Raw genomic sequence first — 26,623 nt, 5'->3', positions numbered from 1 at the left:
GTAAATATTATTGTAAACTAAATACAAATGTCAAATAATTTTTGAAACAGAAGACATATAATGTAAAATTTTAAATATTTTATAATTAATATTCTGTATAATAAAACTCCAATTTATATTAAAACAGAGGAAGAGTGGGGAAGGAAGAGTGGGGAAGGAAGAGGAGAAAAGAATAGTGATGATGGAAAAAAGTAAAATATTTATGTCAAGTTTTTTATCCCATATGTATATAGCCAAAAAATATTATTTTGTTTGCTATTTTTATCCTCAAAATATATATATTGACTTCCATTTATAAGATTATGATGGGCTAAAAATTTGAACCAACACTCCTGCTGGAAACGACAAAAAATTCCAGAAAGGTATTTATTAAATCTCTTTAAAAGCAGAGGAGTTGGGCTTCCCTGGTGGCGCAGTGGTTGAGAGTCCGCCTGCCGATGCAGGAGACACGGGTTCGTGCCCCGGTCCGGGAAGATCCCACATGCCGCAGAGCGGCTAGGCCCGTGAGCCATGGCTGCTGAGCCTGCGCGTCCAGAGCCTGTGCTCCGCAACGGGAGAGGCCACAACAGTGAGAGGCCCACGTACCGCAAAAAAAAAAGCAGAGGAGTTTTAACAGCATACCAAGGAATTACTAGACCAAAGTGTAAGTGAGATTGGAAACACAGCCAGGAAAACAGGACAATAAAGCAATCTTTGTTCTGAGGGTGTTTATCTCTGCAAACATGAGCTCCACTTCTGACATAAAATGTCAGTGCCTGAACTAGACAAAAGGGTCAGGTGTAACTGCAACATTTTTCCAGCAACTTTCCCCACATAAAGCTGGGATCCTAAAAGACTACATCTTCACAATAAGGGTGAATTAGGAGTAAAATTGCCCCTCTGTTCCCACCTCTCACAAGTACCACCCCAGACTACTAGTAGGAAAGTTGTTCTGGCACTGGTCAGAAGAGGGGAAAAAGTGAAAACAAAAACTTACCTGAGTAAGTTTTGACCCATTCTATGTTACAAATAAAAGCAGCTCTTGAGAAGATTTGTAGCTGAAATTCACATAAATTCACTGGGGGGAAAAACACCTCAGGGCATAAATTTAATTTAAAGCAGTTCTAGATTGGTAGTTCCCCTAGGTGTGCAGCAGAAGTAAAAAGAAATCCTATCTGAAGAACGCACCTTCATACTATGTTTTAGACAATCTATAAAAATCTCTGAAAATTGAGGGCAATGACATTCATACAGTCAAAAACTATAGAACAAATAAAGTAAAAAGAGTGAAAACCAACGGAAACAACAAAGAGCGGAGATCCACAAAAACTTCAGACACTGGGATTATCAGGCTAGATTAAAATTCAATTATCCTTACTGTGTTTAAGAAATAAAAGACCGGTTTTTAAATATCTACAATAACTCTCACAAGGAAGCTATAAAAATTATAGCATATGTATTTTAAAGAAAAAAGAATGTCTAGGAACTTCTTAGGATAAAAACAATGGATGAGCATTGTTTATATAGATAGAAAGAGAATTAGTGAACTAGACAGAGAATTAGTGAGCTAGACAGGGCAGAAGAAATAATTCAGAATACAAAACAAAGTTTCAGCAGGAAAAGGGAGAGAGAATAGGAGAGTGGCAATATTTGAAATGATAATGGCTGAGAATTTTCCAGAATTAATGAAAGGCACCAATACACAAATTTAAGGAGCCAAACAAATATTAAGAAGGATGAATAAAAAGAAATCTACACCTAGTCCCAACATAGATACATAGAGGAACATGAGAGGAAAAACAAAATATTTTTAATCCTAAAAGATCAATTACTTCAAAGGAGCAACAGTCACTCTGATAATCAACTTTTCAGCAGCAACAGTGGCACCCAAAACTCAAAATAGAATCTTCAGTGTACTGAAAGGAAGCAAATGCCCATCTAGAAATCTATTCTTGGCAAATAAATAAATAAATAAATATCTTTCAAAAAGAAAGGTTAAATAAAGACAGTTTCAGACCAACAGTAACTGAGAATTCACCATGAGCAGACCTTAACAAAAGGAAATTCACAAAATGTACTTCAGGTAGAAAGTAATCCCAGATAAAAAGACTACCTTAACCAAAGGAAATTCATGAGATGTACTTCAGGTAGAAAGTAATCCCAGATAAAAGGATGGAGATTAAAGGAGAAATGAAGAACTCAAAACATAGAGAATATGGGTAAATCTAGATATTGACTTTATAAAACAATAGTATTAAATGTCTCAAGGGATAAATAAATAAAGAGTTAAAATATATGACAATAATACTATATAAGCCAGGGAGCTGGTGAAAAGGTCTAAGGTTCTTATATTATCAGAAGGAAATGAAAGATACCAATTAACTTCAGACTTTGATAAATTAAGTACACATATAGTAATTTCTCAGAAACCACCAAATGAAAAGAAATAGAGTAAATATTTCGAAGCTGGCTGAAAGAAAAATTAAAGTTATTTTTTAAAAAACACTCCATAAATCCAAACAAATGCAAGAAAGGAGAGTAAAAGAAATATAGAATGGGTCAAACAAATGCAAACCACAAAATAATGTGGTAGACTAAAATGCAAACATATTGGTAATTTCATTAAATCTAAATGGACTGAATGCTCCAAATTAAAAAAAAATAGTCATGTTGGATTAAAATTTTAAAAATACAACTAGTGAATATAACATAAAAGAAGCAGACTCATGGATATAGAGAACAATCTAGTGGTTACCAGTGAGGTGGGGAGGGGCAATATAGGGATGGGGAAGTGAAAGGTACAAACTGTTGGTTGTAGGATAGGCTCAAGGATATATTGTACAATACGAGGAATATAGCCAATATTTTGCAATAACTATAAATGGAAAATAACTTTTAAAAATTGTATAAAAATAAAATTTTTAAAAAATTTTTTCAGTATTAAGACCAAAACCTCAATTTAAAAAGAATGCAAAAACATGAACAGATCCTTGACAAAAGACTATATACGGGTGGCCAATGAGCACATGAAATGATGCTGAATATTTGTCAATAGTGAAATAGAACTTTAAACTACTATGAGATGCAATTTCACGTCTGCTTGTCTAAATGACTAAAGTTGGAAAGACTGAAAATACCTCGGAAAAGATGCTGAGCTACTGGAGTTAACAATGTTAGTGAAAAATGGTACAACTGTTTTGGAAAATAGTTTAGCAAGTTCTTATAAAGTTAACATACATCTACCTATGACCCCAAAATTCCTCTCCTAAGTATCTACCAAAAGAAAATGAAAATATATATCCACATAAAAACTTGTACACAAATTTTCATAGCATTATTCATAATCCAAAAAGCAGGGAAAAAATGGTACTCAGTAGGAGAATGGATAAACAAACTGTGGTAAATTCATGCAAAGGAATGCTGTTTCAATAAAAAGGAGTGAACTAGTGATACCTGGAATAATGGTGATAAACCTCAGAAACATTCCTTTGAGTGAGAGAATCCAAGCACACCAAGATACATAACGTATGATTCCATTTCTGTGAAGTACGAGAAACCAGAAAGTGGTTGTCTGGCCACAGAGATGAGAATGAAACTGAAGGGGGTGTCAGGGAATTTTGGGAGTAATTGACATGTTCTATACCATGTCTTACGTGTTGGTTTTCAGGTAGATATAATCAACAAACGATATTAAACTTCACATAACACCTATGATTTTTTTGTATATAAATTACATTTTGGAGAGGAGATCAAGATGGTGGAGTAGGAGGACGTGGAATTCACCTCCTCCCACAAAGACATCAAAAATACATCTACATGTAGAACAATCTCTACTGAAAATTAACTGGAAACTGTCAGACTCCTGTACAACGAAGGCTGTAAGAAAGATCCACATGGAATCAGGTACAAAGGGAAGAGAAGCGATCAGGTGTTCATGTTGGGACCTGTGCCCCTAAGAAGAGACTCCGGGAAAGGGAGATTATATGGGTGGAGATTCGCCCTGGGGAATGGGCGATTGGAGCCACCTATCGGGAGGCTGGGGTCTTACATAGAGAAGATGAGCCCCCTTGGATGGTTGGAGGGCCAGTGGGACTAACAGTGGGCTGTGGGAAGCCTGGACTTCATTCCTGAGGAGTGCACACACACTTGCTCCCTAAGCAGGGGATAGAGGGCAGGTTGAAAACTGCTCAGGTGGCAGACAAGGTTAGACTACCCCGGCATACACCATAGCCTGAGCAGAGTGAGCACTCCAGCCCAGCTTGCTTCACAAAGCAGCTCCACACTGAGGCGAGGGCTTGTCTGTGAGACACAGAGGTGGCTCAGACCTCAAGTGGCATCTGAGCAGGGTAGGGGCAGCCATTACTGGTGCTCACACATGCAGCACATCAGAAGCAGCCCTGACCTCTGTCTGAGGCTGAGCCACCACGGCCCATACCAATCACTAGGAGTGAAATCGAATTTGTAATAAAAAGAGACTCCCAGGAAACAAAATTCCAGGACCAGATGGCTTTACAGGGGAATTCTACCAAGCATATAAAAAAGACCTAGTGCCCATCCTTCTCAAACTATTCCAAAAAATTGAAAAGGAGGAAATACTCCCAAATTCATTCTAAGAGGTCACCATTACGCTGATACCAAAACCAGACAGAGACATTACAAAAAAAAAAAAAGAAAAGAAAAGAAAATTAAAGGCCAATATCTCTAATTAATAGAGATGCAAAAATACTCTACAAAATGTTAACAAAAAAATAAATAAATAAAAACTAAACTGTATCATTCTTGCAAGAAGCACATCAAAACTATAAGGATATAGAAAGATTGAAAGTAAAAGATAGCATTTACATAGTTATTTGCTTAATAATTATACAATATTGAACATATATTTTATGCATTTTCTTTACTATAACAATAAAAACTTTTAAAAGTACATATTTAAATGTTTTTAATACTTAAAGGTAACACTTAAGGTAATACTTAAAGGTAAAAGTAACATAATTTAAAATAGGACATATTTCCAAATCACTGAAGAATAAAAAGCATATAAAACATATTCCATATAGCTAAGATAGAAAACAAAGAAAAAGCAAACAAGCATAAAAATATAAAGCATAAAATAGGTGGCAAATATAAAAAGAAAGAAGTCAATCATGAAATAAATATAAGGAGTTTAACTACCCTATTAAAATTAAAATATTCTCCAATTGTACCACAAATTCAAATCTTAATACATGCTGCCTATAAGAAATAGACATACAGCAAAAGAGAAAAAAAAATGGTGTGAAATATAAGAATGTGTAAAAATTTTTCAGGTGGATACAAAACAATGCAGCATAGAAATGGCAATATTAAATTCTGAAAAGGTATTATTCCAAGCAAAAAGCATTCAACAAAATATAAAATGTCACTTAATATTTATAAAATTTATAATCCACAATGAAAATATGAGTCATAAGTTTTTATGTATCATATAATTCAGCATCAAACTATAAAAAGCAAAAATTGTTGGAAACACAGGAAAATTGATAAACACCATAACTGTGAATACTTAAACATCAACTATTTCTTGATAGATTAAAAAGAAAATAAGTAAAGACACAGAGGATTTGAATAATAAAATTAATAGAATGGGATTAATAGAAATACATCAAACAATTTACCCGTCAATCACCAAATACACTTTCCTTTCATGTGCCCATGAAACATTTATAAAGTTGATACTGAACTGCAAAGAAATCTTCAATAAATTCCTAAATGTATGCATTGTGTTGTAAGCAATATTCTCTGACAACATAATAAAAGTAGGAATTAATAACAAAAATGATTAGGCGAAAAAACTTAGCAACTTAAAAACAGTTTCCTATATTAAATATCTCAAAGAAACAAAATTAAAAGTAAATAATCAGATAGATATACACAGATTTATGTATCAAGTGTTATTTACATTTGAATTAACTTTAAAACTCAACAACAGAGGTATGGTGAAAAAAAATATTATGGTACTTCTATTAAGCATTTGATAGGAAGTCTTTCTAAGAATTTTAATGGCATGAGAAAAATCATGATATGGTGTTAACAGTTAGAGAATGGTATTGAGTATTACATATATATTACATACCATAATTATTTTAGATAACATATATACATAGGTGTATGACATATGTTATGGACTGAATGTTTGTGTCCTGAAAAATTCACATGTGAAAGACTTAAACCCCAGTGTGGCTGTATTTGAAGATGAGGTCTCTAAAAATGTAATTAAGGCTAAATGAGGTCATAAGGGTAGGGCTCAGATCCAACAGGATCAGTGCCTTATAAGAAGAGACACCGGAAACCTCACTCTCTCTCTCTCTCCATCCCCCCAACTTCTGTGCACAGGCAGGCAGGCGGCGCCAAGGAAAGACCATGTGAGGACAGCAAGAATATGGCCATCTGCAACCCAAGGGGAGAGTTCTCCCCAGACATCAATCCTACTGGCACCTTGATCTTGGGCTTCCAAGCCTCCAGAGCTGTGAAAAATTAAATTTCTGTAAGTTTTTAAGCCACCCAATCTGTGATATTTTGTTATGCAGCCCAAGCAGACTGAAACAACATAAAACAGAGCCTAGAGGAAATGCAGCAAAAACCTGACCCACTAGACATTGTTGGGTTGTAGAATTACTTTTCTTAATCCTCTGTTGTGAATATGTGTAACTTTCATAATCAGAGTAGAGGGTGTATGTATAATCAACAAAAGAAAGAAAAAAGACTGTACTGTCTGCCTAGAAAAGGCTGAATCTGCCATCTTATTACTTGCACACACTGTTGGGGAAAACTGCTTTTGGGTAGTTGACACAGGACAATGAAAAATTATACGGCAGCTAGAGACTAAGAACTTGGAATAAGATGATAGAGGAGAATCTTCTGCTCTCCTTTACAGGAAAATTTTTTTAAAATTTAAAGATAGATAGATAGATAGATAGATATGTATAGATATATAGCTGCCAGGTGTTTTCACTAAATTTTCTCATTTGAACCCTGTAACATCTCTGCTATAAGAAAGACTACTATAGCCATTTTACTGACTAGAAGACTGAATCTCAGAAGTTAGGGCAATAACAGAGCTGGTACACAAACTGGTCCTGTGATGTTGGATCCAGTATTCCTCCTATATAAAGCTGCCTGAAAGTGTTTCTGGCTCAGAAGCAGCTTTGGGATTTCCTACTCAATGTTGGAGGAAGGCGAAGATCTCACATAGAGTTTCCATACCCTGCTAAATATTTCAGTGGGCCTTCATTTTAGACAATATTGTCTAAAATATGTAATCTTGTGAAAAATTTGTTTCTGACCAATATTCGAAGAACATAAGTAATCCTCTGACTCCAAAATTCAGAGAGATATTGTCATTTAGAAACCAGGCCAGATGGAAACTGGACTTATTATAGTGATTATTTCGTATTGCATTAAAATATCAAATCACTATGTTGTACACCTGAAAATAATATAATATTGTTAAGTCAATTATATTTCAATTTTTATATTAAGACTGAATTGTTGTAATGGATGTATAACTCTACACGTTTACTGAAGTCATTTAATTGTGTAGTTAGAATAAATGAATTTTATTATATGTAAATTATAAAAAAATATACTTCAATTTCTTAAAAAGGAAAAAAAAAAACAGGCCAAGAGGCAGTGTAGACATACCCTTAATACACAACTCCTAGCTCCACTGCCTACCTGCTGTGTGTCCTTGAACAGGTTCTAAATCTCTGTGAATCTCAATTTCCTCATGTATACAATGGGGTTAATGATAAGTATTTCAAAACATCGTAGGTGGATTACAGGTAATATATGCCTAGTTCCTAGCACAGAGCAAGCCCTTAGCAAAGGAAGCTATATTTTCCCTTATACAGTATTTAGAGAGAACATTTCCATTTGCAAACCATTTCACATAAATTATCTAATCAAAGCCTCAAAATCCCAATTCACAAATGATGAAATTGAGGTTTCAACAATAATATTCTATTGTGTATGGACCACATTTTCTTTACTCATACTTCCATCGATGGACACAGGTCATTTCCATGTTTTAGCTGTTGTAAATAATGCTGCAGTTGAACGTGGGAGTGCAGATATCTTTTTGAGATAGTGATTTTGTTTCCTTCAGATAAAAACCCAGAAGTGGGATTGCTGAATCATATGGCAGTTCTAATTCTAATTTTTGAGGGGTCTTCATACTGTTTCCACTGTGGCTGCACACTTCCATTCCCAACAACAACTATGGCACCATCTTGACTCTTCTTCAGATTCTGATGCTGGTTCCACTAAGCCTCACTGCACCACCTGGCATGGCATCACTTGCTCCAACAACATAAGAGCACATCACCCAAAAGAGATACATCAAGGTTCCTCTCTTCTAATTAGGGGCTTTCTAAGCTGACACTTTAGCTCTGGTAGGTGATGACTGATCCAACAGAAGCTCAGCCAATTAGACACATTTCGTCCTGAAGAAAAGGTTGTTTCTGACTCCATTCCCTGCCTTCATGCACCACTTGTGTCAGGATCCTGTCTGAGGCCCTTCAAAGGAGCTGGAGCAGTGTGGTATAGAGCCGTGGCTCTGCAAACTGGCTGACATCAGCCGGTTCTCTTTCTTAAAATATAACACTCCAGACCCTGATGGGGAGACCTTCAGGATGGCAGAAGAGTAAGATGGAGATCATGTTCCTCCCCACAAATACATCAGAAATACATCTACATGTGGAACAGCTCCCACAGAACACCTAACTGAACACTGGCAGAAGACCTCAGACCTCCATAAAGGCAAGAAGCTGTTCCTGGGTAAGGCAAAAGAAAAAAGAAAGACAGAAGAATAGGGATGGGACCTGCACCACTAGGAGGGAGCTGTGAAGGAGGAAAGGTTTCCACACACTAGGAAGCCCCTTCGCGGGTGGAGACTGCGGGTGGCGGAGGGGGTAAGCTTCGGAGCCACGGAGGAGAGCACAGCAACAGGGGTGCGGAGGGCAGAGGGGAGAGATTCCCGCACCGAGGATCGGTGCCGACCAGCACTCACCAGCCCGAGAGGCTTGTCTGCTCACCCGCCGGGATGGGCGGGGGCTGGGAGCTGAGGCGTGAGCTTCGGAGGTCAAGATCCCAAGGAGAGGACTGGAGTTGGTGGCGTGAACACAGCCTGAAGGGGTTAGTGCACCATGGCTAGCCGGGAGGAAGTCCGGGAAAAGGTCTGGAGCTGCCGACGAGGCAAGAGACTTTTTCTTCCCTCTTTGTTTCCTGGTGTGCGAGGAGAGGGGATTAAGAGTGCTGCTTAAAGGAGCTCCAGAGACAGGCACGAGCCGCGGCTAACAGCGCGGACCCCAGAGGCGGGCATGAGACGCTAAGGCTGCTGCTGCCGCCACCAAGAAGCCTGTGTGCGAGCACAGGTCACTATCCACACCTCCCCTCCCGGGAGCCTGTGCAGCCCGCCACTGCCAGGGTCCCGGGATCCAGGGACAACTTCCCCGGGAGAACGCACAGTGAGCCTCAGGCTGGTGCAACGTCACGCCGACCTCTGCCGCCGCAGGCTCGCCCCACACTCCGTGCCCCTGCCTCCCCCCGGCCTGAGTGAGCCAGAGCCCCCGAATCAGCGGCTCCTTTAACCCCGTCCTGTCTGAGTGAAGAACAGACGCCCTCAGGCGACCTACACGCAGAGGCGGGGCCAAATCCAAAGCTGAGCCCTGCGAGCTGTGCGAACAAAGAAGAGAAAGGGAAATCTCTCCCAGCAGCCTCAGAAGCAGCGGATTAAATCTCCACAATCAACCTGATGTACCCTGCAACTGTGGAATACATGAATAGACAACGAATCATCCCAAATTGAGGAGGTGGACTTTGGGAACAACGATATATATATAATTTTCCCTTTTTCTCTTGAGTGTGTATGTGTATGCTTCTGTGTGTGATTTTGTCTGTATAGCTTTGCTTTTACCATTTGTCCTAGGGTTCTGTCTGTCTGTTTTGGGTTTTTTTTCTTTTTCTTTTTTTTTTTTAGTATAGTTTTTAGCACTTGTTATCATTGGTGGATTTGTTTTTTGGTTTGGTTGCTCTCTTCTTTCTTTCGTTCTTTCTTTCCTTCTTTTTTATTATTTCTTTTTAATTTGTTACTTTTAATAATTATCTTTTATTTTAATAACTTTATTTTCTTTTTTTCTTTCTTTCCCTCTTTTTTTCTCCCTTTTCTTCAGAGCCATGTGGCTGACAAGCTCTTGGTGCTCTGACAAGGTGTCAGGCCTGTACCTCTGAGGTGGGAGAGTCAAGTTCAGGACATTGGTCCACCAGAGACCTCCCAGCTCCACGTAATATCAACTGGCAAAAGCTCTCCCAGAGATCTCAATAGGAACACCAAGACCCAGCTCAACACAACGACCAGCAAGCTACAGTGCTGGACACCCTATGCTAAACAACTAGCAAGACAGGAACACAACCCCACCCAATAGCAGAGAGGCTGCCTAAAATAATAAGGTAACAAGCACCCCAAAACACACCACCAGATGTGGACCAGCCCACCAGAAACACAAGATCCAGCTTTATTCACCAGAACACAGGTACTACTCCTCTCCACCAGGAAGCCTACACAACCCACTGAACCAACCTTAGCCACTGGGGGCAGACATCAAAAACAACAGGAACTACAAACTTGCAGCCTGTGAAAAGGAGACCCACACAGTAAGTTAAACAAAATGAAAAGAAAGAGAAACACACAGCAGATGAAGGAGCAAGGTAAAAACACACCAGACCAAACAAACGAAGAGGAAATAGGCACTCTACCTGAAAAAGAATTCAGAGTAATGATAATAAAAATGATCCAAAACCTTGGAAAGAGAATGGAGAAAATACAACAAATGCTTAACAAGGACCTAGAAGAACTAAAGAGCAAACAAACAATGATGAACAACACAATAAATGAAATTAAAAATTCTCTAGAAGGAATGAATAGCAGAATAACTGAGGCAGAAGAAAGGATAAGTGACCTGGAAGATAAAATAGTGGAAATAACTACTGCAGAGCAGAATAAAGAAAAAAGAATGAAAAGAATTCAGGAGAGTCTCAGAGGCTGCTGGGACAACATTAAATGCACCAACATTCTAATTACAGGGGTCCCAGAAGAAGAAGAGAAAAAGAAAGGGACTGAGAAAATATTTGAAGAGATTATAGTTGAAAACTTCCTTAATATGGGAAAGGAAATAGTTAATCAAGTACAGGAAACACAGAGAGTCTCATACAGGATAAATCCAAGGAGAAACATACCAAGAAACGTATTAATCAAACTATCAAAAACTAAATAAAAGAAGAAATATTAAAAGCAGCAAGAGAAAAACAACAAATAACATACAAGGGAATCCCCATAAGGTTACCAGCTGATCTTTCAGCAGAAACTCTGCAAGCCAGAAGGGACTGGCAGGACATATTTAAAGTGATGAACGGGAAAAACCTACAACCAAGATTACTCTACCCAGCAAGGATCACATTCAGATTTGACAGAGAAATAAAAACCTTTACAGACAACCAAAAGCTAAGAGAATTCAGCACCACCAAACCAGCTTTACAACAAATGCTAAAGGAACTTCTCTAGGCAGGAAACACAAGACAAGTTAAAGACCTACAAAAACAAACCCAAAACAATGAAGAAAATGGTAATAGGAACATACATATCAATAATTACCTTAAATGTAAATGGATTAAATGCTCCAACCAAAAGACATAGACTGGCTGAATGGATACGAAAAGAAGACCCATATATATGCTGTCTACAAGAGACCCACTTCACCTCGGGACACATACAGACTGAAAGTGAGGGGATGGAAAAAGATATTCTATGCAAATGGAAAACAAAACAAAGCTGGAGTAGCAATTCTCATATCAGACAAAATAGACTTTAAAATAAAAACTTTTACAAGGGACAAAGAAGGACACTACATAATGATCAAGGGATCAATCCAAGAAGAAGATATAGCAATTGTAAATATTTATGCACCCAACATAGGAGCACCTCAATACATAAGGAAAATGCTAACAGCCATAAAATGGGAGATCAACAGTAACACATTCATAGTAGGGGAATTTGACACCCCACTTTCACCAATGGACAGATCATCCAAAATGAAAATAAATAAGGAAACACAAGCTTTAAATGATACATTAAACAAGATGGACTTAATTGATATTTATAGGACATTCCATCCAAAAACAACACAACACACATTCTTCTCAAGTGCTCATGGAACACTCTCCAGGAGAGATCATATCTTGGGTCACAAATCAAGCCTTGGTAAGATTAAGAAAATTGAAATCATATCAAGTATCTTTCCGACCAAAACTCTATGACACTAGATATCAATTACAGGAAAAAATCTGTAAATAATACAAACACATGGAGGCTAAAAACACACTACTTAATAACCAAGAGATCACTGAAGAAATCAAAGAGGAAATCAAAAAATACCTAGAAACAAATGACAATGTAAACATGACGACCTAAAACCTATGGGATGTAGCAAAAGCACTTCTAAGAGGGAAGTTTATAGCAATACAATCCAACCTTAAGAAACAAGATACATCTCAAATGAAAAACCTAACCTTACACCTAAAGCAGTTAAGGAAAAAGAACCAAAAAAACCAAAATTTAGCAGAAGGAAAGAAATCATAAAGATAAGATCAGAAATAAACGAAAAAGAAATGAAGGAAACAATAGCAAAGATCAATAAAACTAAAAGCTGGTTCTTTGAGAAGATAAACAAAATTGATAAACCATTAGCCAGACTCATCAAGAAAAAAAGGGAGAAGACTCAAATCAACAGAATTAGAAGTGTAAAAGGAGAAGTAACAACTGAAACTTCAGAAATACAAAGGATCATGAGAGGTTACTACAAGAAACTATATGCCAATAAAATGGACAACCTGGAAGAAATGGACAAATTCTTAGAAAAGCTCAACGTTATGAGACTGAACCAGGAAGAAATCAAAAATATAAACAGACCAATCACAAGCACAGAAATTGAAACTGTGATTAAAAATCTTCCAACAAACAAAAGCTCAGGAACAGATGGCTTCAAAGGCAAATTCTATCAAACATTCAGAGAAGAGCTAACACCTATCCTTCTCAAACTCTTCCAAAATATAGCAGAGGGAGGAACACTCCTAAACTCATTCTACGAGGCCACCATCACTCTGATACCAAAACCAGACAAAGATGTCACAAAGAAAGAAAACTACAGGCCAGTATCACTGATGAACATAGATGCAAAATCCCACAACAAAATACTAGCAAACAGAATCCAACAGCACATTAAAAGGATCATACACCATGGTCAAGTGGGGTTTATCCCAGCAATGCAAGAATTCTTCAACATACACAAATCTATCAATGTGATACATCATATTAACAAATTGAAGGATAAAAACCAAATGATCATCTCAATAAATGCAGAGAAAGCTTTTGACAAAATTCAACACCCATTTATGATAAAAACCCTCCAGAAAGTAGGCATAGAGGGAACTTACCTCAACATAATAAAGGCCATATATGACAAACCCACAGCCAACATCGTTCTCAATGGTGAAAAACTGAAAGCATTTCCACTAAGATCATGAACAGGACAAGATTGCCCACTCTCACCAGTCTTATTCAACATAGTTTTGGAAGTTTTAGCCACAGCAATCAGAGAAGAAAAAGAAATAAAAGGAATCCAAATTGGAAAAGAAGAAGTAAAGCTGTCACTGTTTGCAGATAACATGATACTATACATAGAGAATCCTAAAGATGCTACCAGAAAACTACTAGAGCTAATCAATGTATTTGGTAAAGAAGCAGGATACAAAGTTAATGCACAGAAATCTCTGGCATTCCTATACACTAATGATGAAAAATCTGAAAGTGAAATCAAGAAAACACTCCCATTTACCACTGCAACAAAAAGAATAAAATATCTAGGAGTAAACCTACCTAAGGAGACAAAAGACCTCTATGCAGAAAATTATAAGTCACTGATGAAAGAAATTAAAGATGATACAAATAGATGGAGAGATATACCATGTTCTTGGATTGGAAGAATCAACATTGTGAAAATGACTCTACTACCCAAAGCAATCTACAGATTCAATGCAATCCCTATCAAACTACCAATAGCATTTTTCCCAGAACTAGGACAAAAAATTTCACAATTTGTATGGAAACACAAAAGACCCCGAATAGCCAAAGCAATCTTGAGAAAGAAAAACTGAGCTGGAGGAATCAGGTTCCTGGACTTCAGACTATACTACAAAGCTACAGTAATCAAGAGAGTATGTTACTGGCACAAAAACAGAAATATAGATCAATGGAACAGGATAGAAAGCACAGAAATAAACCTACGCACATATGGTCATCTTATTTTTGATAAAGGAGGCAAGAATATACAGTGGAGAAAAGACAGCCTCTTCAATAAGTGGTGCTGGGAAAATTGGACAGCTACATGTAAAAGAATGAAATTAGAACACTCCCTAACACCATACACAAAAATAAGCTCAAAATGGATTAAAGACCTAAATGTAAGGCAGACTATAAAACTCTTAGAGGAAAACATAGGCAGAACATTCTATGACATAAATCACAGCAGGATCCATTTTGACCCACCTCCTAGAGAAATGGAAATAAAAACAAAAATAAACAAATGGGACCTAATGAAACTTAAAAGCTTTTGCACAGCAAAGGAAACCATAAACAAGACAAAAAGACAACCCTCAGATTGGGAGAAAATATTTGCAAATGAAGCAACTGACAAAGAATTAATCTCCAAAATTTACAAGCAGCTCATGCAGCTCAATATCGAGAAAGCAAACAACCCAATCCAAAAATGGGCAGAAGACCTAAATAGACATTTCTCCAAAGAAGATATACCGATTGATAACAAATACATGAAAGAATACTCAACATCATTAATCATTAGAGAAATGCAAATCAAAACTACAATGAGGTATCACTCATACCAGTCAGAATGGCCATCATCAGAAAAATCTATGAACAATAAATTCTGGAGATGGTATGGAGAAAAGGGAACACTCTTGCACTGTTGGTGGGAATGTAAATTGATACAGCCACATTGTAGAACAGTATGGAGGTTGCTTAAAAAACTAAAAATCAAACTACCGTACGACTCAGCCATCCCACTGCTGGGCATATATCGTGACAAAACCATAGTTCAAAAAGAATCATGTACCACAATGTTCATTGCACCTCTATTTACAATAGCCAGGACATGGAAGCAACCTAAGTGTCCATCAACAGATGAATGGATAAAGAAGATGTGGCACATATATACAATGGAATATTACTCAGCCATAAAAAGAAAAGAAATTGAGTTATTTGTAGTGAGGTAGTAGTGAGGATGGACCTAGAGTCTGTCATACAGAATGAAGTAAGTCAGAAAGAGAAAAACAAATACCGTATGCTAACGCATATATATGGAATGCAAAAAAAAAAAAAGTTTTTGAAAAACCTATGGGCAGGACAGGAATAAAGATACAGATGTAGAGGACATGGGGAGTGGGAAGGGTTAGCTGGGACGAAGTGAGAGAGTGGTATGGACATATATACACTGCCAAACGTAAAATAGATAGCTAGTGGGAAGCAGCTGCGTGGCACAGGGAGATTAGCTCCGTGCTTTGTGACCACCTAGAAGGGTGGGATAGGGAGGGTGGGAGGAAGATGCATGAGGGAGGGCATATGGGGATATGTATATGTATAGTTGATTCACTTTGTTATAAAGCAGAAACTAACACACCATTGTAAAATAATTTTACTCCAATAAAGATGTTTAAATATATATAGATAAATAAATATTTAAAAAATAAAAATATAACACCTCAAGTCCCCTCCTCAAACTTATGAGTTACTAGGCCTGGAATGGAACCCTGGAACCTGAAATTTTTTAAGTTCAAAATCTAAATGGCTCACTATATACCTATTAGAATCGCTAAAATCTAAAAGACTGACCATACCAAGTAGTCTGGATATGGAGCACCTGGAATTCACACATGCTGCTGATGAGAATGCAAAAGTTAAGCATATATGTATTCATACACCAGCCATTTCACTCCTAGATATTTACCGAAGAAAAATGAAAATGAAAGTACAAAAAGTTATACATGAATGTGCATAACAGCTTTACTTGCAATGGCCCAAATCTGCAGATAACCTAAATGTCCATCAAAAGGGGAATGATTAAATGAATTGGAGTACACACAGTGCACTGCTCCTCAGCAACAAAAGAGAAACAACAACATGGATGAACCTCAAAATGGTTATACTGAACGGAAGGAGCCAGTCCCCCTCCCCTGCGAAAAAGACTGCATATTATAGTATCCCATTTATATGAAATTCTAGAGAATGTAGGCTGATCTATAGCGAACAAAAAGCAGATCATTTGTTGCCTGGGGAGAGAATAGGGAGGTTAAGGAGGGCAGTTGGAAGGGATTACAAAGGGGCATCAAACTTGGGGGGTGATCAATATAAATATGTTCATTATCTTGATTGTGGTGATGGCTTCACAGGTGCATATATATATATATATACATGATGTCAAACTTACCAAATTGTATACTTTAAATATGTGCAGTTTATTGTACCTCAATTTTTAAAAAAATCTAATTGGCCTGCCAGGGAGGAATCAGCCTGATCCTAATGAGAAGCCACTGGATTCAAGTCACTGACCCCATACACCCCACACACACACTACCCCGTCCACCCACCAGGTGGCACCAGTCCCAACTGCGTATTTAAGAGCCACCCTATCTGCCCTCAGATCACCCTCAAATTAACTTTAGACAAAGATCTAAAATAAACATGGACTTAAAATATAAATTTACGCTAAGAATTTTTATTTGGGGTATTCTGTTAACTCCTTTTCCAGATGGCTGGTAACCAAGGACTCTGGAGAAAAGACTGTTGCTGTTGTGCCCACAAGTATAGCACAGGGCTAGGTTCCCTGAGGTAGTGGGGTGCAGGGGAGGGACTAGATTAAAATGAATAGAATGCAATCCTGTCCCAGAGGTAATGTGTCCTAGTGGCTCAGAGCTTGGACTCAGCATTCTGTCAACTAAATCAATAGCTTGGCGGCAGTAAGAAAAACACCACATTAAATAACTGATTCTTTTACATTTCAAATAATGAGATTGTATCACATGGACAGAGAGATGTTGGCACCAAAACCTAAATTACTATGGTCTTCTTCATGAGCAAAGTAGGAATGTCAAGTCATACTACAGACGACAGCCCCAGCCTGTTGCCCAGTGTGGGGAGTGTGAATAGGGAAACCTCACAGGGAGTCTACAGGGGAAAGTAGAGCAACCAGTTAGGGAAGAAGGAGGAGGAGGACAAAGGGCACCCAGTTGTTGCCATAGGGCAGGTGAAAGAAGACAAGGAATTAAATGAAAACATTGAGACTAAGAATGGAGAGAAGGACACAGGTTTGAAAACTGTTTAGAAGATAAATTTGATGGATTTGATGATATATTGAATAAGGAATATACTATCCATGTCAATCAGTGTCTTCTAAGCCAGCTTCCCCTATGAAGGGGAAGGGTGTGGCAGGGACGAAGTGATAGAAGATAGGCCTGAAAGGGACCTTGGATTTTTCAGGAGGAGAGGGGGAATAATCAGATATATGTTTTAGAGAAATAAATCTAGAAGATGGATTGGATTTGGGATGAGACTGAGGCCCCGCAGACAATTAGGAGGCTTTTGCAATCATCCAAGACAGGGTTGATGAAGCACTGACCCTCAGGGAGGAAAAATTAATCATGTGGAAGGAAAAAACAACTTAATTTGGTTAGTGTCTCTGGATTTCTTTTAAGGAACAAATAAGTTGAATTCATCTACTAATTTAGTTAAGAACAAGAAGTGTGCAATAAATACAGAGATATTTTTAATACACTTAATGTTGGGAAAGGCAGTCTCATGTGTACTCACTTTTGACCCCCCTGCTCAGTCCCCTGAGAATGGGCCGTGGGCCTGGAACACTTCCTTACTGAAATAAAGAGCCCTCACAACTTGTTCTGAACTTCTCACCTTGTGTGGGATTATCTTTCCCTGTTTCAGACTCAACATCTCTTCCTTTGTTCTGCTTGAGTATGTGTGTCATATGACACCTGGCCAACCCCACTGCTACATCCCCTTGTGGGGAGGAGACAGGGTCCATCTGCTGCAGCACAAGAAGGATGCATGCGGGCCAGTTGTGCTACACTGGCTGCTGAGAGGACCCTGCTGGCCATTGGAGACTGATGCTCACAACTGGACCTGATGTTGCTGTTTCTTCTCTATGGGAATAAAGCATTGTTCCATCGAGTGCTTGACTGTGTTGTGTTTCCTTGGCTTTTCTGATACCAAGAAAGTGCTCAGATGTCTCCTCCTGATGATAGGTAACAGATGCCATTGCTCATCACTTACAATCAACATTATCACCAGTTAGGGAAGAAGGAGGAGGAGGACAAAGGGCACCCAGTTGTTGCCATAGGGCAGGTGAAAGAAGACAAGGAATTAAATGAAAACACTGAGACTAAGAATGGAGAGAAGGACACAGGTTTGAAAACTGTTTAGAAGATAAATTTGATGGACTTGATGATATATTGAATAAGGAATATACTATCCATGTTAATCAGTGTCTTCTAAGCCAGCTTCCCCTATGAAGGGTAACACATCATTTGGGGGATGGACTTAAGTGGTCATAGTTCATAACACACTAACCTGCTCCTCCTTTTACAGGTGCTTGGAGTGGGATGAGCACCTGAGGTAAGGGAAGTCTTTCAATAGGCTGACAAGGACCCTGCAATGTAGCCCAGTGTGAGAAGACCATGTGGGCCAATCTGATTCCTGATCCCAGGAATCCAAAACATCAAACACAGAGAAAAACAGGCTGTGAACAGTAGGACCAAAGGCCCAAATGAGATCAAGTAGAGGCTACATGAAGGAGGAAGTAGGGTTAGAACCATGAGAGATCATGGCAAGCCAAAGTTACAAGAATAATCTAGGATGGAGAGAAAAGATACAGGATGGAGGAAAAGAATAAGGAAATTAACCTTCAGAGGTGAGTACAGGAGAGATGGTGGAATCACATTGGCCAGGAAGTTCTATAAACTGCAGGTCCTGAGGTTTCTAGACCTGCCTTGGGTCCACGTGCACTTTTTATGAGGCCCGACTCATTGCCATTAGAGCCCACCTCCATTTCTGGCCAAATAAGCTCCCATTACTCAAGAATGACTATATCTCTGTTCTTTGGTAGCCAAAGACATAACTAGAATAAGTAAGGTAAGAAGAAAGAGGATTCAAGGATGTTCTCCAGGTTTCTAGCTTGGGTGAACAGGTAAATGTTGGTGTCATCAACTGAAATAGAAAATTCAAGAACAGAAACAAGGTTAAGAAGGAGAATGATATATTTATCCTTGGGCATCTTGATTTGAGATGACTGTGGGCCTTTCAGGTAGAGGCATCTATGAGTTGAAATCTGAGGGAGAGGTCTGAGCTAGAGATTGAGATTTCATCCCCATCAGTATATGATTAATAACTAAAACAACAAGTGCAGATGAGATCAACCAGGACAGGCATGTACAGTGAGGAATGCATAGGGCTGAGGTTGAAACCTGGAGGAGGACAAATATTCCAGTGGCAGATGGAGAAAGGGGAGCCCCAAATGAGTCACAGGAGGATTGGCCAGAGATACACAGATGACAGTGGGAAAATGGCACACAGAGTCCAAAATAATAGTTTCAAGGAGGTTGAAAACTGAATAAGTGCAACAAGGAAATTAAGATAAGAACTAAAGAGAGTAGGACTTCCCTAGTGGTCCAGTGGTTAAGAATCTGTCTTACAATGCAGGGGACGCCAGTTCGATCCCTGGTCATGGAACTAAGATCCCACATGCTGTGGGGTAGCTAAGCCCATGCACTGCAACTACAGAGCCCATGCACTCTGGAGCCCACGCGCCACAACTACAGAGTCCATGTGCTCTGAAACCTGTGCAACACAACTAGAGAGCCCACACCATAACTACTGAGCCTGCCACATCTAGAGAGCCCATGTATCACAACTAATGAGTCTGAGTGCCACAACTAGAGAGAAGCCTGTGCACCACAAGGAAGAGCCTGCGTGTTGCAACAAAAGGTCCCATGTGCAACTAAGACCCAACGCAGCCAAAATAAATAAATAAAATTTTAAAAAAAGAACTAAAGAGAGTCCACTGGGTCTGGAAATTAGGAAACTACAGCAAAAGTACTTGCATTTAAGATGGAAGGATGGAAGATTACAATAAATCACAACAAGTATGGGACTTCATGTCAAAATTGCACAGGAAGGGCTTCCCTGGTGGTGCAGTGGTGGAGAGTCTGCCTGCCGATGCAGGGGACACGGGTTCGTGCCCCGGTCTGGGAGGATCCCACATGCTGCGGAGCGGCTGGGCCCGTGAGCCATGGCCGCTGAGCCTGCACGTCCGGAGCCTGTGCTCCGCAGCAGGAGAGGCCACAACAGTGAGAGGCCCACGTACCGCAAAAAAAAAAAAAAAAATTGCACAGGAAGGGCTTGTGATCAAGATAGAGGTATTTTAAGAGAACTTCCCTATATACTCCAAACTTAGGAGGGAAATGTGTGTACATGTGTGTTTCAAAAAAAGATTAAAATTGACATTTTAAAGATTTAAAATATCTATGAAAACAGAGTAGAAACTACCGTGGGCTAGAGCAGGGATCTCCAACCCCCAGGCTGTGGACTGGTACCAGTCCGCGGCCTGTCAGGAACTGGGCCACGCAGCAGGAGGTGAGCGGCAGGTGAGTGAGCAAAGCTTCATCTGCCTCTCCCCATCACTTCCCATCACTCCCCATTGCTCACATTACCACCTGAACCACCACCCCCCCATCCGTGGAAAAATTGTTTTCCATGAAACTGGTCCCTGGTATCCAAAAGGTTGGGGACTGTTGGGCTAGAGTCATGAGACCCACTGTATCTTCAGGGCAACAGGACAAGAAATGATCAGTGGGTGCCTGGATTTTAATGCTATAAAAGAATATGAACTAAATGTGCCTAAAAGGTGGCAAAGGACTGGAGCCTCTCCCCCTGCATGAAGCCCAGAAGTGGGACTGTGCTCCCACCTAAAAATGGAAGCTTAGATGGTGGTTAAACTGAGCTGCTTTTTCATGTAGCATAGGTAATGAAAAAAAAGTTCAAAAATTAAAAGGTAGAAACAGATATGCCAACTATCAGTTAAATAAGGTTGTTTGAACACATAAATTTATCTCTTCTCCTTCCCAATATTCCAATAAAATAAGAATAAAGAATTTAAAATGCTATAAACCCACAAGGACAAAGAGAATAGAAGATGAGAGATGGCACCAAATGATGGATGATATAGAAAAGGAAAATGTATTAACAGCCCTGAGAAAGTTGAATACTAAGTGCATGCAGAGGAGGATGCCAATGTCAAATTGTGATGCTGAACACTGGAAATTCTCCATATTCTGTAACACTAGGAGCTATGGAAGGCAGCAGTAGGGCTTGGGACTGAAAAAGATGGACTAAATGGAAGTGAAAAAGGAGATCGCCAAGTATTCGTCCCCCCACCCCCACCCCATTACAGACCCAAGCAACAACCCTTCCCCACCCCAGGATGAGATGGATGATTCATTCTATGGTAAAACTAAGCCAAAGGAGCTCCATACTCAAGGAGACCATGCCAACAGAAGAGTAGAGGACAGATGCCTAATTAAAATCAGGATTTGGTGAAAGTGAGATTCCCACCCTCCTTTCCTTGCTTTGCTCCAAGCTATAATCCTAAGTGAATATATTCCAGACAGGAAATTGGTGGATTCTTCTTTGGGGGAACTTCCCAGAAGAACAGAACTACAGATACTGACATTTGTGAGTTTCAAAATGAAACAGCAGGGTCCTTGCTTGACCACCCCACAGTGATGCACACCAGTCAACAAGCACCATCCACAACCAATCTCTCCTCAGTGTCTCACTCTTAAATAGGAAGGGTCAATCAAGCGTATCAAGACCTTTGAAGAATTCCTCCAGGATGAAAAAGGAGACCAAATGAATCAGAAAAAAAGGAAAATGGAGACAACAAATAGAGGAGGAGCAATTTTTTTGAACTGTAATATTCTCAGAGAAATAAGAGATTATATTCATGACATAAGAATAGACAAAACTAGGTTGTTATAAAAAGGAACAGAGAATAATTAAAACGTCTTGAAAAACTTTAATATAGTAACTGAAATAAGAGAAAATTAACAGAAAGATAGAAAGATAAAGTTGAGGACTTGTCCTAAAAAATAGAACAAAAAGACAAAGAAATTTTTAAAAAAAGAAGGAGCGGTAAGATCAGTCCAGGAGGTTCAACAAGAAAATATCCAAAGAGAGAGAACAGAAGAGCAGAGGGGATAAAGCTATTCTTAAAAAATAATATTTTAATATTCCCAAAAATAAAGGATAGAAGTTTCCAGATTACAAAGTTACAACCTGTGCCTAGTAAAGTTATCAAAAACAATACTAATGCACATAAATTTTGAAACCTTAGAGGATCAAGGATAAAAGAAAAGCTCTCAAAAGGCTACACAGAGTGGGGAATAGGTAGTCTATATAGAGTCAGTTCCACAGGGAGCTTGAATACAACAGAACATTGTCTTCACAAATCAGAGGGAAAATTATTTCAGTCTAGTACCTATACAGATTATCAATCAAGTGTGCAATAAATAGTAGAATAAAGATAATTGCAGAAAACATGGTTTCAAAAAATCTATTTTCCATGCTCCCTTTCTTAGGAAGTAACAGGGGAATTTATCTATCAAAAAGTGGAAGCAAACCAAGAAAAGGAATGCACAACATATAAGAAGCAGAGGATCCTACACAGGAGGGAGGAAAATGACCAAAGGACAGCTACCTGGAATGGATTTTGCAATTTTTTGGAGTGTTTATATAGTATCAGTGATATGTAATATGGAAAACTAAGTAAACAAAAACACAATTAGACATGTCTCAACATGAATTGTTTTCAAGAATAAAATATTAAAAAGCAAGTCATAGAATTATATGTAGGATGTGATTATATTCATGACATAAGAATAGACAAAAATAAGTTATATAAAAAGGAACAGAGAATAATTAAAACATCTTGAAAAACTTTAATATAGAAACAGAAATAAGAGAAAATCAATAGAAAGATTGAAATTTATAATACTGGCTCCAATATTTCTGGGGTTTTCTTATTCAAATGTTTTAAAAGACATGTAGAATTTAGCTAAAAGGAGAAAGTATAAGTATTTTATACAACCACCTCCCCCTCAAAAAGAGCAATAAAATATTGTCCTAAAAGTTTGGAAGAAAACTTCCACTTTCAGCCAGTATGTAATAACAGGGTCTAGATTTACCCTCCAATCTAAAACAACTAGAAAGTTGGACCAAGTATATGAAACTATGGTTTTCAGACATTGGACAACAAGCAGCAGGGGGCAGTGATCCTTGAGAAAAGAGAAACAAATGGAGTGAACCCTATAATTGTCCCAGATCATTGCCAGGAGGCAGTTTCTAGGCCACAGAGCAGAGAAGGGAAATCCAAACCATGCACACATTCTCTCTGAGATGAGGAGTGTGAGACAGGAGCTCAGGGAGACCGAGGTAGCTTGAATTTACATGAAAGAACTGTGGAAAGAGGGTAATTACACAGAGAGAGCATCAGAAATATATAGATGGGGATTCTCAAATTTTTGGCTGAATAGTAATCCACACATGCACGACCTGAAACTCTGCAAGGAAATAAGTAGAGCAAATAATTTGGAGCTCACATTGTGTTAGGAATAATTCATATTATCACCAGTGAGAATGGGGCAATCTCACAATACATGGGGCATCAGGAAGAGTACTCAGCAAGGTATCACCTTTGTAGTGAGGCTAACTAACCCGATACTAAAGGCTGCTCTAAACCCACCCTCATAAAAACATAAAAGTAAACCTTAGAAGGTTTGAGCTAACTGCAAATAACTATGTGATAGAGGAAAGTCTAATACTTTCTAAATAAATATAACAAAATCCAGCAGTGAACAGCACAAAATTCATGAGGTCTGGCATCTAATCCAAAATTGCCAAGCATATAGAGAAGCAAGAAAATATAACCTATAACCGAGAAAAAATTTAATCATTAGAAATTGACCCAGAAATTATAGAATTGATTATAGTCAAAAAGAATGCCAGAATAGCTACTATAAATTATTCCATATGTGAAACATGAACATAGCAAGGAAACAAATGGGAAGCATAAAAAGACCCATCTAGAACTTCTACAGACAAAAAATACAATAGCTGAAATGTAACTTTCACTGGATCAGATTAACAGCAGATTAGATACTACAGGAAAAACAACCAAAAGGAAGAATGGAAGGCAAAAGGGAAAATGAGCAGAGCAAGTAGTCAATAAAAAATACCAAGCAGTCTGAAATTTGTATAATTTAAGTCTTAGAAATAGAGAAGCAAGTGAGAAAGATGGAAAAACTATTTGAGGAAATAATAGCCAAAATATTTCTATGGTTGGTGAAAATGATAAACCCACAGATCCAAGAAACTCAAAAAAGCCCAAGAAGAATAAATATATAAAAAATCACACCAAAGCACAGGATAATTAAACTTCTGAGAGCAGGGATAAGGAGAAAATCTTAAAAGCAGACAGAGAAAAATATATATTACATCAGAGAAAGAAAAATAATGACATTCATAGACTTCTCATCAGAAACTATGTGAGCCAGAAGAATATGAAGTGATATCATGGGTTTTTTTTTTTGCTTGTATGGTTATTTTTCATTATAAGCATTAAAATACATGATAAGAAGCACAGTAGAATCCTGTTGATGTCATATATCCAGTCTTGGTATTTAACCAAACATCATCATCATCATCATCATTAAGCACAAAAAAATTTTTAATGATAGCATCATAAACATATGTGTAGTAGATAATTACATATGTATTTATAAAACTTTAGCATACTATGAAAGATCTGATTTGAGTATGTATGGATCCACTGACATAAGTTCCACATCAGGTTTTTTTTTCATCCAGTTTTATTGAGATGTAGTTGACATACAGCAATATATAAGTTTAAGGTGTACTTAAATGTAATGATTTGACTTATATACATCATGAAAAGATTACCGTGGTAGGTTTACTGAACATCCATCATTTCATACAGATACAAAACAAAAGAAATAGAAAAAAAAACTTTTTCCTTGTGATGAGAACTCTTAGGATTTACTCTCTTAACAACTTTCATTCATAATGTACAGTGGTGTTAATTAAATTAATTAAATTCATCATGTACTTATTTATCTTATAACTGGAAATTTGTGCCTTTTGACTAGCAACATCAAGCGTACTAATGTTTGAATTATAGGGGGGTCTCAGAAGGATTAGAGACAGAATGGGGCAGAGGATATATTGAAGTGATAATAGCTGAAAACTTCCCTAACTTGGGAAAGGAAGCAGACATTTAGGTATAGGAAACACAGACAGTCCCAACGGGGTCAACCCAAAGAGGACCACACCAAGACACATTGTACTTAAAATGGCAAAAATTTAAGATAAAGAGAGAATAGTTATTAAAAGCAGCACAAGAAAAGCAACAATTTATATACAAGAGAACTCCCATAAGGATATCAGCTGACTTTTCAACAGAAAATCTGCAGGCCAGAATGAAATGATCTGATATGGTTTAAATGATGAAAGGGAAAAACCTACACAAGAAATTTCTACCCAGCAAGGCTTTCCTTCAGATTTGAAGGAGAGATCAAAAGTTTTACAGAAAAGCAAAAGCTAAAAGAGTTCAGCACCACAGAACTAGCTTTATAAGAAATGTTAAAGGGATTTCTCTAAGCAGAAAAGGCCACAACTAGAAATATGAAAATCATGAAAGGAATAATCTCTTTGGTAAAGGAAAATATACAGTAAAGGTAGTTGATCAACTATTTATAAAGCTAGCAGGAAGGTTAAAAGAAAAAAGTAGTAAAATCATCTATATACACAATAAGTAGTTAAGGGATACACAAAAGGATGTAAAATATAATACAACAAAGAGTAAACATGGGAAGTGGGTAAAAACGCAGGGTTGTTAAAATTCTTTCCAACTTAAGAGATCAACAATTTTAAGTATTCACATATACAGAGAGATTGCTATATACAAACCTCATGTTAGCCACAAATCAAAAATCTATAACAGATACACAAAAATAGATAAAGGAATCCAAACACAATAATAAAGACAGACATCAGGTCACAAGGGAAGAGAGCAAAAGGAGAAGAATGGAAGAGAAAAGAACCACAAAACAATGAACAAAATGGCAATAAGTACATAAATATCAATTAGGACTTTAAATATAAATGAACTAAATGATCCAATCAAAAGACTTAGAGTGGCTGAATAGATACAAAAATATGACACATATATATGCTGCCTACAAAATACTCACTTCAGATCAAAAGACACAGACTGAAAGTGAGGAGATGGAAAAAGGTATTCCATGAAAATAAAAATCAAAAGAAAATCGGGGTAGCAATACTTATTTCAGACAAAATACTTTAAAACAAAGGCTGTAATAAGAAACACAGAATGAA

The sequence above is a fragment of the Delphinapterus leucas genome, chromosome 7 (genome assembly GCF_059928025.1).
Source record: "Delphinapterus leucas isolate spDelLeu-1000000601 "Yukka" chromosome 7, BTC_Dleu_Yukka2, whole genome shotgun sequence".
Classification (NCBI taxonomy): domain Eukaryota; kingdom Metazoa; phylum Chordata; class Mammalia; order Artiodactyla; family Monodontidae; genus Delphinapterus; species Delphinapterus leucas.
This window is presented reverse-complemented; position numbering follows the sequence as displayed.